The 13,465-nt window shown below is 37.8% G+C and overlaps 1 protein-coding gene across 1 annotated transcript in view; it reads left to right on the top strand.

Moving 5' to 3' along the window:
- LOC100744926 (neurexin-3b-like) overlaps positions 1-13,465 on the top strand; it is a gene marked incomplete at its 3' end in the record, with an annotated part of 469,693 nt that overhangs the window by 151,467 nt on the left and 304,761 nt on the right. The gene's annotated exons all lie outside the window — the stretch shown is intronic.

The raw sequence follows: 13,465 nt of genomic DNA, 5'->3' as shown, positions 1-13,465 counted from the left end.
CACACGTTATACGTACACATATCCATTTATCAGATATACTGTACTACGACATATACTACGATAGATTATAAACATTTCCAAGGAATACTAACATATCCGTATTAATGAAGATAATATAATGTACAACTATTTGTACACACGTTATACGTACACATATCCATTTATCAGATATACTGTACTACGACATATACTACGATAGATTATAAACATTTCCAAAGAATACTAACATATCCGTATTAATGAAGATAATATAATGTACAACTATTTGTACACACGTTATACGTACACATATCCATTTATCAGATATACTGTACTACGACATATACTACGATAGATTATAAACATTTCCAAAGAATACTAACATATCCGTATTAATGAAGATAATATAATGTACAACTATTTGTACACACGTTATACGTACACATATCCATTTATCAGATATACTGTACTACGACATATACTACGATAGATTATAAACATTTCCAAGGAATACTAACATATCCGTATTAATGAAGATAATATGATGTACAACTATTTACACACACGTTATACGTACACATATCCATTTATCAGATATACTATACTACGACATATACTGCGATAGATTATAAACATTTCCAAGGAATACTAACATATCCGTATTAATGAAGATAATATGACGTACAACTATTTACACACACGTTATACGTACACATATCCATTTATCAGATATACTATACTACGACATATACTGCGATAGATTATAAACATTTCCAAGGAATACTAACATATCCGTATTAATGAAGATAATATGACGTACAACTATTTACACACACGTTATACGTACACATATCCATTTATCAGATATACTATACTACGACATATACTGCGATAGATTATAAACATTTCCAAGGAATACTAACATATCCGTATTAATGAAGATAATATGACGTACAACTATTTACACACACGTTATACGTACACATATCCATTTATCAGATATACTATACTACGACATATACTGCGATAGATTATAAACATTTCCAAGGAATACTAACATATCCGTATTAATGAAGATAATATGACGTACAACTATTTACACACACGTTATACGTACACATATCCATTTATCAGATAGTTAGATAAATTATTTATTAACTTAAACAAATATATGCTTGCCGACGTAACTTCATAACTGAATAACATAAATGAATAACAAAGAGATTTCTGTTATACGCGCAAGCTTGTCGATGATATTATCTTAATAATAGCTGGCAATGAAATTTTCGATCAGCCGTGACACGCAAGTAATCCGTAAAAAGGGATGTTAAAATTGAAAACACGGCTTAATATTCAATTATATAATCCCTGTTAATGACAGTTCACGCGATAACGATAATCATCGTCGATGGAACCGCGATACGATCATTCAAACGTTTCAGCGAATACTCGTAGGTGCATGTTTGATCAAACGACCAGCCGTAATCCTCGCTTCTCGCGACACGAAATCCTAATTCGCGGGAACGCCGCGAGAGGCGAGAAAAATTCCAAGAAAATCTGTCTCTCCGAGATTATTTTCCTTGTTGCGCTATCACGATCCGGATGGAATTTTAATAACCACTTCGTAGATTTCCCCGGTGAACCATTGGAAAGAGCGGCGTTCGCAAAAAAAAAAGGAAGAAGAAGGAAAAAGAAAAACAAGAAAAGAGGCAACCGTTCCCTATCGCTTATTTCCCGGTTCGCGCTGCGCCGCACTTCCATTTTGATATCAGCGCCGGAAAAACTGCGAATGAATATTCCACCGCTGTTCGCATCGGTGCTTTATGCTACAGACGTGTTTATTTTAATAACGCTTCACACTGTTCACCTAAACGTTCCGTTCTTCTATTTCTTTTTTTTTTTCAAGACACTCTTGCGAATTGTCTGGCCGCGTCAGTGATTTATAGTCCAAACGAAGCCAGTTGCTCGTTAAAAAATAACACCGAAGATCAATCTCTGTAACGAAACATTCGCTTCTTTTTGTAAGTAGTATCTTTTGCTGAGAAAATAGTATCGGTTTTGTGAACGCAACAGTGAATCTATTGACCAGCTTATTGCTGTCTTATTTAGTCACGCGCACGCGACCATCCTTTTTTGTCATCCAAATATCTAAACACATCTTGAGTTCCGATTATCCGCCACATTTGCCCCGACTTTTTTTTAGCAACCGTCGCGTATCGTATTTCACACAGATAAGGAAACCGCGAGCACACGCAGCGACATCGATACCGAACAGTTGAAAAAAGAAACTCGAGTCGATCCTCGAGTAACAGCAACATTAAAGGCGATTAGTTTCTACGAATTCTTTGCAGACTAACTAGTAGCTATGGGAGCTGCTATATAGCTATACTATAGCTACTATGGGAGTAGATCTTTATGGGGTGTAAATATAGTTTTGGAGTAGGAATTTTTTTTTTTTTATTATTTAATTTATACTTTACAATTTGTCCAGCTGGACATGTGGTAAATTTGAAATAGAAATGTGTTCTATATATAGAAACTATTTGTTGCATCTTGAGAAGGTGTAGTGTCATAGAACCAGCAGTTAGTCTAAAAGAGATTCATAAAAATCAGTTGCTTCTATTGTCGTTACACGAGAATTTCTCATTAATAGATTGCATTGTTATATTATCTAACAAATACTGACAATTTGTTATTAGTATTTCAACTTGGCTAAGTGCAGCCGACCGTAAGATAGCGTTAGAAGTTTATGTCGCGTTAACAATTGTGTGGAGATTTTGAAACTGTGGAATAATTGTCCTGGCAGATGTACATGTAGAATTAATATTTATAATTTCACGGTCATTAAATCAGAGAATTTCGCATAAACGAAGCCCCTTACGGAAAGGGGGAAAAGGGAGAATTTATTCCACTGCAACGTTTCATTCGAGAATCAGAAAATCATCCCATCGACGATTGCTTTATGAATTATTGAATCATGTTGTATTTCTTTGACGAACAACGCTCGATGCACGAAACGCGTAGTCTATACGGTTAAGTGGAGCACATTTGCCCGACTCCTTGTAAATTGAAATTGGCCGGGAATCGAGAGTTTATTTGACTTTATCGAATGAAACATCAGCGTTCGTTTCCCTCTATTGAAAATTGCATTGGATTTTCTGTAAAAGAATTTTACCAATTCCCTTTGAGCTTCCTTGTTTATTCCAATCATGAAAATATTAAAAGCAGGCGCGGAGTGCATATTGAAATCGACGCAGATTTCGTGCTCTGAAATATTCGAAAACAAGGTATCGGCGTTTTCGAATCGCCGGGAAATCGATGCAGCGAGAATTATTATCTTCCTGGCTATTCCTAGCTGATAATTAGCATTTTAAATCAAAGGTGGCCGCTGTTAATCCGCAACAAATCTTTAGAAATATTTTTTAAACAGCCGCGTTATAAAGTCGACAAGAAATAAACGTTCTACTCACAGTGGCTACGAAACGTATTGGCACTTTTGTTATACAAAACGAAGCGTTTCTTCTTGTTAGCAGCAAACTTTGTAGTCATATGAAAGTATTGCCAAATAACACGAAAGTTAATAAACCTAATTAATTGTTTAACGCCAGGATAAATTTTTTATTATTTTTTTTATTATTAATTTGTACTTTACAATTCGTCCAGCTGGACATTTGGCAAAGGTGCAATGGTGTGCGAACACTTTTTGTAGCCACTGTATACACGATGAAAGCTATCACGGTGCAATTTGAACAAATTTCCACTCGTGAGAAATCCATTTACATCGCACAGTGTCCTGGACAACTGTAGAAACATTTTTGTGATCATTTCGATTCGTCTTGAAATGTTCCACTGCTCACAGATATAGTAAATCCTGGTGCGTTCATTGTTCGGAGAAAAGAGAGGAGAGAAATGGGAAAGAAGACAAAAGAGGAAGAAGAAGAAGAAGAGAAAGAGAGATGGAAACGTGGGAAGAGGGGAAAAATGGAAGGAAAAAGAAGATAAGACAGTGGAATAAGGAGAAGCAGAAATGATGTAATGGGTGAAAGAAACGAAAGGAGTCAGAGAAATGGAGAGAAATCGAAAGAGAAGTGAAGGGAGGCAAAGAAGAATGGACAGAGGAGATGAGAAAATTGCAGAGTAGAAAAGGAAAAGCTTGGAGGGAAGAGTAACGTTGCAAATAGGTCACCGAGAACTAGGTTACTTCTCATCACTGCGCTGCTTCGTCATGGACGCTATACACGGGAACAGCTATATATTTAGTTGCAGCTGTAAAGGAACCTCTCTCACGCGTTTATAATAGACAGATAGTCGTATTGTCGCATCAGATAGTCAGCTTTGCGGTAAGTAACCCACTACTGACCACTGACTGCCCGCAGGATGAATGTGGTCTATGGCAGACAGATAGCCAAGAGCGTGCAGCAATAGCACAGAATAGATTCGAATACTTGGAGCAGTCGTAGGAATCGCAGGTATTCGACTGGTAGAAATTAATTGGGAAAAACATCTTCGTGAAAGACACGTGTTCGTTCAGCTCTGCCATCTCGACGATCGATGTTTCGCTTTGAATTGTGATCGTGTGTTAGCCTGTTACTATTGCCTTGACAACTATGTGATTGCGGATTTTGTCATTAGGTAGCCTTGACAAAACCTGCAATCACTTAGTTACCAACCCCATAGACCGAGGATGCATTTGTGCGACATTTAAAGATGAAAGAATAAAGAATAGGATAGTCGTTGTTGCACTTGACAGACCAAGACCTACTCTGTTAATTAGTTGCATAAAAATAGGAATTTGAATTTACACTGACATTGAATAAAATAATGGGAACACCTGTTGTATGTCGTAAGTCGAATCTCTAAGCTAGAATCTCGCAGTTACACAGGAAATTCCACTTATCGAAATTTCCCAGTGAGAGGGATTTAACGAACGAAAATTGGACGTGCAGGAGCTTCGTACGAAAACGCGATTTTCGGCAAGTCTTGGTATCTCGATCTTCCTCTTGCAATTCAATTATTCAACGTTGATTAATGCGGCAGATGACGGCAATTCGACTGACGAAAAACGATTAGCTTCGTTGGATATGCGCGTGCTCGAAGAAGCAGGGATTCTGTCGTTCCACGTTATTCGAGACAATCTAAATATTTGGAAGACAGTAGACAATGCCTAAAGATCGATAGCTCATATCCTGTGACACGCAGCTCAGTTTCTTCCTTTTTTTTCTTTTTATTTAATAGTAATACAATTTGTCCAGCTGGACATTTGGTAAAATTTTCTAACTTAATTGCCGAATAACATATGGAAGGCTAACCCCAGTGGGATACCATCTTCAAGTTTGTCCATTTTAAGCAGTCGAAGTTTTTTCTTTTTTTTATTATTATTTAATTTGTACTTTACAATTTGTCCAACTGGACAGCGCGGCGTAGGTGCAGATGCATTTCGAGTTACAGAGACAGCGGTCATAGAAGCTCGACTCGTAGACGTCTGGCTATTAAAATAAGTAAAACAACGCATCTGAATGCGCATAGCGAATAGAGTGTTTCACTCAAGTTGAGTGTTAGTTAGAGTTAAGGAGTTTTATGTCGACTTTTAGAGGTTCACAGGGAATGAACAAGATCCAAGTGTTCTACAGCTTCTCCAGTCATAGAGGTCCGATTGTATACGTATAACAGGTACGCGACATACAAGAGACGTTTGCATTATTTTGTGCAACCACTGCAACAAGATATTCAGCCATATTAGCGCGACGCTTATGTAAAATGCCAGTCTGTCAAGCGTGATCACTGCACCTAACCTGTCTTGGCGACCTGTCCTCTTGCGATATCGTACGAAGCATTGCGACACATAGAGAGGTCACATTTTCTCCCGGTAATCTGTCCCTGGAACGTCGAAATAAGCCAGTGCCGATGATGCCATCGATTCGACAGAAATAATACAGCCGATCGTACGGTGCCAGCGCGCTGACAATGAGGAACAGCAGTCGTCTATTGTTCTTTATCAGAGTGCACGGGCCGATGGCTACGGCGAGTGGACGTGGCTGCTCATCCATCGTGACCAGCGCGGGGAAAATACTGTCAGCAGAAGTGACGCAGCCAGGTGGGATGTGATAAAAGAAAATGAGAGGAAAAAGCGTGGCTGGTGCACGGAGCTGGTAGAACAGGCGAACACAGGCCGCGAAAGAAACGCGAACGAAGCGGAACAACGAGGCTGGCAGGAAAGCCAGAGGAAAGACGTGCTGGAAGAAAGACGATGTCTCGTTTCGGGCAATAGGACGATACGCGGAGGTGAAAGAACGGAAAGGATAAAAAAAACAGAAACGAAGGAAATGCCCGCAAATAATTACCAAGATCATCTATCAAGGCGTCTCTCCACTTTCCACCCCTTTTTTCTTCCTCCTCGGCCCCGTCCCCGCTGTTCTTCCCCTCTTTCTCTTAATCTTCGTCCTCGTTTCCGCTTTTTATTCCCCTTTTTCCAATGTCTTTCGGCCGGCAACTGTGCTCCTAACGCGTTCGAGGAAGCCATGAACGAACAGGGGATGAAATAGCAAAACGAATCGCCCCTCTGTTAAGTCCTGCTACTTTCGACCGACTCAATGTACCTGCCGTACTGATCGTCGCTGCTTTTAAAAGAAGGAAGACTCGTTTGCTTTTCTCTTTCAACCGAAAGCTTAATGACGTTACGATTAATGTCTCGTGAAAGCACCTGCTGAACGTATGTTTCTTCGATCGTGGCTGTGAAAGATGAAGGAAATAAACGTTGCAGCCGTTTCAGCCTCTTTCTTGCTCCGCGTCTTTCGTAGGTGTGGCGTTTAGTTAATTTGATCGACGCTGACGATTTTTCCTACTTCATTTTTCAGTGTTTGCAATCCGTTGCAATTCGAGTGATTTTATCGTTCTGCAAAATGATTTTAATTACCTTTGGAACTACTCGTTGGAAATCAACGGTGTTTCGTAATCTACAAACAGTGATAAGCTAGAAAATTTGTTGTAAAATTATGGTTATAAAATTACACGGAAAATTGAAGTACACTGGCATGGGCGTTACAAGATTTTCGTAAGAATTACTACGAACGATATTTTCTTTTTCTTGTTTAATTGAAGCTTTATACTTGTGACACGACGTTTATGCAAAACAGTTGTGATTCTAAGGGAAGATTATGGGACGTTAAAATAGAGGAAAGTAAAAGATATTTTCACAAAGATTTGTGAATCGTCAGGAAAAATTATTAGAATGTGCTGAGAGTACTGGGAGAAAATTAATAACGTCATCTGTGGTAGTATCGAGATTTGCGTGGACTATAATCATTCTGTGTTCGCTGTTTGCAAAGTGTTTGCCAACATTTATAATCAGCTATTATTTATGTAGCTGAAATGTCTAATATTTACGAGTAAAATATAGCTGTTTGAAGGAACAAAAACGATGTAGAGTATCGGGAAAAATTAATTTTTTAATTAAACTTGTCTTTTTTTTATTTTTCCCATTTTGATGTCAGTAAGACAGTTCAACTTTCTCGTCAAAAGCAGAAACTTTCCCGCTGCCTAGGTTTTTATTTCTCGAGATATTGGCTTCTCGTTTTGTATGGACTCCTTGTTTTTAATTATTTGTACTATTTCATTACTGATTAATTAATCATTTAATTATTAATTAGACGTTTTCATTATTTCATTAAATATTTCATTCTTTCTTCTTTTTTTGTAATTTTATATCGATAGTAACAATTTTATAGAATTGGGAAAAAATAAAACTTTTGATCCAGAAACAAAGTTTTGCATATACACGTTTTATCATAACAAATTGATTTACCCACGTTGCCTGTTCGTTTAACAAAACTCCGATAATGCGATGAAATGAGCGACGATCTGCTATCGATGTAAATAATAGTCGAACTCAAGTCACGTTTTCTTACGTGTCACTGTCAAATCGAGTTGGATATACCGAAATGATTTTCTAACAACTATAAGTCAGCGTGCTGCATTGGAGAATTAATTTTGCGCCATGCGGTTTGGCCCAAAGTAACCCTGTTTATCGGCTTTGTAACCGATGGTTATCGGATTTGAAGTTTAAGATAATTAGAGCTGATTACGTTTCCTCGCGGAGAGTCATGGTGCCGTGCTCTCGAAATCTTGTTGTATTTCCATGGAAGCCACGCCATGTAAATGTTGCTTAAATGGACTTTGTGTGTTGTTTGCGAAGCGACAAACGAGAATAATTTATGCGCCTTCTGGCCACGTTCCTGCCAGCTGATTCCAGCTAATCTGAGCTATCGTATGCTGTGACAGAAATTGCCAGACCTCTGCAACTTTCTCAGACATTCCAACATATATAACGTGTTTGTATGATACTTTTTGATTTACTGAATTTGTAGTAAATTTAGAGTTTCAACAGGTACGTTTTGTCATATTAGCTCGTCCAAACTCTAGGAAAAAGAAGAAACACTCACAGACATTAAATATTCAAATTGATCCAGATATCTAGACATTTAGTTATTTAAATTAATGATGCTATGGAATATTCAAATTTCAATAAATATTTCTCCATACAGTGATATAATTGCCTCTTATAGTAATTATTTTGTAGTTAACATTACGTTTTTACAATGAACAGAATATTAATTTCAAATTATAATTACTCCAACATTAACATCGACGATATTATGAAACGTTATGAAAGAACATATTACAGAATCATTTATTTAATATTAACTCACGAAATTTATCCAATAGGCATATTTGTCTATACTGTTTATTTATTTCATACAATCAAAATGTAATATCAAACTATAAATCATTTTAAACGTGTTCCGTTACATTGATACTTATCTACCAATATTTTATGGGAATATTAACTACTCGTCTTACTGGTCTACTCAATTACTTAAGTACTTGTTAGTATTTATCACTGACACACTTCACTGTAGCTATAGGAATACAAAATGTTGCTTAGCAAAAGAACAATTGTCATACAATATGTGTACACACATATTACTTACTTATTATAAATGAGTAAATAATTGATAAAAAATATTCACCAACCACGAGCTTTTTACATTGCAAAGAACTCACGAAGTTGATGAAATTCATCAGAGCTCCAAGGAAGACTTGTTGGAAATATTGGGTTGGCAACTCAATACTTAAGTACTTGTCAGTATTCATCACTGACTCGCTTCACTATAGCTATAGGAATACAAAATGTTGCTTAGCAAAGGAACAATTGTCATACAATATGTGTACACACATATTACTTACTTATTATAAATGAGTAAATAATTGATAAAAAATATTCACCAACCACGAGCTTTTTACATTGCAAAGAACCCACGAAGTTGATGAAATTCATCAGAGCTCCAAGGAAGACTTGTTGGAAATATTGGGTTGGCAACTCAATACTTAAGTACTTGTCAGTATTCATCACTGACTCGCTTCACTATAGCTATAGGAATACAAAATGTTGCTTAGCAAAGGAACAATTGTCGTACAATATGTGTACGCACATATTACTTTCTTATTATAACAATGTAAATAATTGATTAAATTGATTAAATTGAGTAAATAATTGATGAAAAATTATTCACCAACCACGAGCTTTTTACATTGCAAAGAACTCACGAAGTTGATGAAATTCAGGCAATAGAGTCCCAAGGAATATTGTACAATAATGTTCGTACAATTCATACAATCGTTCATACAATGTCGCTAGTTGGCTGTATGTACTTCCGCGTTATACATTGAACAATTGAGCGCTTGCACGTCTCGATAGCACAAGCGCGGAAATCTCTTCTTCTTGCTAGACGATGTAGAATGATACAACGCAGACGCTTTGAAAAGCAAACGGACAAAGCTGAAAACGCACCGTCGATGCAAAGATAAACGCCCGTGCCAATCATAGTTGGTCGAAAGGAGACGCAAGTATATACATTGTCCGACTGATATTTTATTGATATCAGCATCCTACGTGTGTTTCGAATCGCTCGCCTGTACACGCTGCGTGGTAGATCGATAACACATGGCCTCGTGAATATTTCAATCGACTGGTGTTATATCGGTACGTCAAGTTCCCTAGTTATGTACTTTGTTCCCCTCGTTGGTAGTGGCAGTTGAACTTTACGATACGACGTGTATAATGGTGTGTGTAAGAACCAACACATGTACGTCTGACCGGTGAATCTTTAATTCCATTCCAACGTCTGATGTCTGTTTGCCGTGCCAGGTATTCGGCAATCCATGTACCTGTAAGCGTTTCCACTAACACACGAGCGAGACGTCTGATCTTTGCCAGTGACCTGTTAAAAAAGACGATAATACCAGAAGAAATAGCATCAGTTGGATTTTCAGATTTATCGTTGGTCAAATGTAACTCGAAAAATAGGAGACAATCATCATGCATTTCTGACATGGTCGTAACATAAATTTGTCCTGCACAATGCGTAATATATGCAGAAAAAAAGACACGAATTATTTATATTGCAAAATATGCATAGTAATATTTGACAATTTTATTCGACGATTTAGTTGTTCAGTAATTTTTACGTTGGAATACGAATCGACACGTTGTACACATATGTCGTTGAGTACGTATGTGTGTTGTTGTATAGGCACATAGGTGTTTGTTGCATAAAATTCAAACGAGTTAGACGATGGAAAGTTAATTTTTAAATTCATTGTCATCCTTAAACTTTCATGATTTCATGTATAATATTTAAGTGCTGAAATTATCAACATTGTAGAAGTTTGCACGAACCCTAAGTTGTTTCCCTATTTCTCAGGAAAGGGGGAAGGTGCATTCCTCGTTACTATCCATTCACTTGAAAATCGTAGCACGTAAAATAAACGTGGACGTTGATTTCAAAATTATTTGTTTCATACTGTATCAGAAGGTCCCAGTAGAATTTATACATCCAAAATTCATACAATTCTGAAAACCAGAGCGCAATTACTTTCGTAGACGTCCATTCCCTTGACATTCTCATCTACGGGACAATAATTCCGTCTGTGTTTTCCACGGTGCAGCTTCAGCAGCGAGACTTAATTAAGGGATTATATTTCATCCTATCTAGCCCTGCTGTTCTTCAAGCCTGCTCGTCCAGTTTCTCAGCTCGAGCGGACCCGCCTGGCAACCTGCAATGCTCGATACCGGCGTTATCTTATTTTCAATTAACTTCTTCTGTGGCCGCGATTGCCACCAGCTGGTTACATGCTGGGGAACCAGACAACCGGAACTACTGGTTGTCGTAGGAAACCGACCCTGTCACCCTCCGTGCACAATATTGCACAACCGTTTCCAATTAATCGCAGCGATTACAGATGGTTGCTCTTGGATTTCATTGTTTATCAACGTTGTTCAGAATGTTGAGTTTCACGACACGCAAGAAAACCATGGAAATCTTCACGGTTCAAACCGGTTCCGCAAGTTCACCACATTGGAAAATGAGAATTCCTTTCGCACTTTGCATCATGTAGCGAGTCATAGTCAAACTCGAAGATCCTCCCGTGGGTTGCGATCCCCAGGTTATTTAGCAATTTAGTTAAAAAATTTACCAAATGTCCAGCTGGACAAATTTTAAAGTAAAAATTAAATAACAAAAAAAAGATGTTGCAAGTAGCGAGAGACAGGGAAAAAGACTATGCTGAGACAGTCGAGTACAAAGTATGGCAGTTGAAAGCGATACAGTGTGGTCGTAAACTAATGCGTTGAACGGTGATATTGATTGATCTAGCTGCATCGAGGGTCGTAGGAACCCGGTGACCATAGTTGCCAGGCAATTTTTTACCCTCGACCTACCTACTTGAAAGAAAGAAATAGTTCCGGGTTGACATCGCAGACCCCTGGACGAGGTTCGAGCTGCTTATCTCCCCCAAAACGTCTCAAGTTACACGTTACGGTCTTCAACCGTGTAAGCTTTAATTTTACGACCTGGCTCTGTCGCTTCCAGTCTACTACACGACAGACTCACTTCGTTCTTCTTAACAGGGGAAACAGAGAAAGACATATTATCGATGTTTTTGCTGTTCTTGTCGCTCGTTGCTCGTAGTAGTCACAGCGGCGCCGACATCGGTCGTCAGATTGTTTTTGTCATTGTCACGCGTCAGCCGATTTGATCGGCCCAACAACGGCTTGGTCCTGGTGTTTCCGACTATTTAGCGAGTTGTCGGCGGAATCAGCAACGACAATTACGTCGAAACAAAGCGCGTCTGTGATGTGTCACAAATATTCACACAAATGTGTCACAAATATTCACAATTCTCACAAATATCCAATTTTTATATTCGCGATAGGAAATTCTACGTTAAATGGACAAAAAATTATTGTCTTTTTATTAAAATGCAATAATTTCCAATGCGTTGATTACAATGCAAATACATACAGCGAGTTTTAATTTTGTGGTGGTAACAAATGAAGGGAATAAACGCGATGCACGTTGCTCGACACGGTCGCTGATTTCTTATTACTCTTCTCGTTGTGTTTTAATGCGCAACAAAGAAGATTCGTTGAATATGAAATTATTTGCACGCGGCGTTGGCGGTATAGTGAGCATATCGTGACTTTGAAATGTTAAAGGGAGTCGATATTTCAGTTTAAATAATAAGCTGTTAGTATTTGGTTAATGTACATGGGGAGAGCATTCGGTTGGAAAGCTTAGTCTTTGATGCAACGACAGTACACATACTACATTCTATAATTACGCGTAATGTAATTCCCAGCATGCATGGCATTGTTGTATTTACTTTCCACACTATATATCATTCCTACATTGCTCTATTTATTTTATCGTACTGTTACGCTGTTTATTCTAAAATTAATTGCTGTCGTGCCGTTTAAATTCGACGAAATTCCTGATACTATCGGTATATCGATTAAAAGGAATACGTAGAGCTATCCATTTAACTATTCAGCTAATTGGAAATAGTCGTTTTTTGATATTTTCAGTAGCCTGTCGGAAAATTTCGTACCATTAGAGCTATTTATAGCGACGTTGGTACGAATTGCTGTGAAAATGCAATTAAATAATTGTTTCTAGTTTTACCTCTTTGAACTTGATCGTATGATGGAATTATTTGTAGTTTAGGGGCGAACAAAAATTCACTGCTGTCGAGCTTATAGACAAAATGATTTCAGTTTCCACAAGATATAGTCTGTGTCATACGTCTTCGGTCCTTGAAGAATACAGCGTGGTTCAATTTAATCGAGTTCCAATTCCATTTACGTTACGACTTTCTGACAATTTCATGTTCTCAAAAGGGAACGCTATCCCCTTTCCCCCTCCATTACTAAACGTAACTGGTTTTCAGTTTTGTGGTTTCCGCGACTCTACCTTGCCTCCGTCGTGGCTTTCATTTTTCAACGATTTAATTACACTGCTTTTCTTCGGAACATTGTTGATGAAACTTCGCGCCTCGAAATATTACGAAACTATCGAAATATTACGAAATATATCGAACTTATCATTGATCGATTTAACGTTTTGTAAAAATGTCAGATAATGCGAAAAGG

The sequence above is a fragment of the Bombus impatiens genome, unplaced genomic scaffold (assembly GCF_000188095.3).
Source record: "Bombus impatiens unplaced genomic scaffold, BIMP_2.2 scf_0232, whole genome shotgun sequence".
In the NCBI taxonomy this organism is placed as follows: Eukaryota; Metazoa; Arthropoda; class Insecta; order Hymenoptera; family Apidae; genus Bombus; species Bombus impatiens.
The sequence above is the reverse complement of the archived record's forward strand: the minus strand, read 5'-3'. Positions and strand labels throughout refer to the sequence as shown.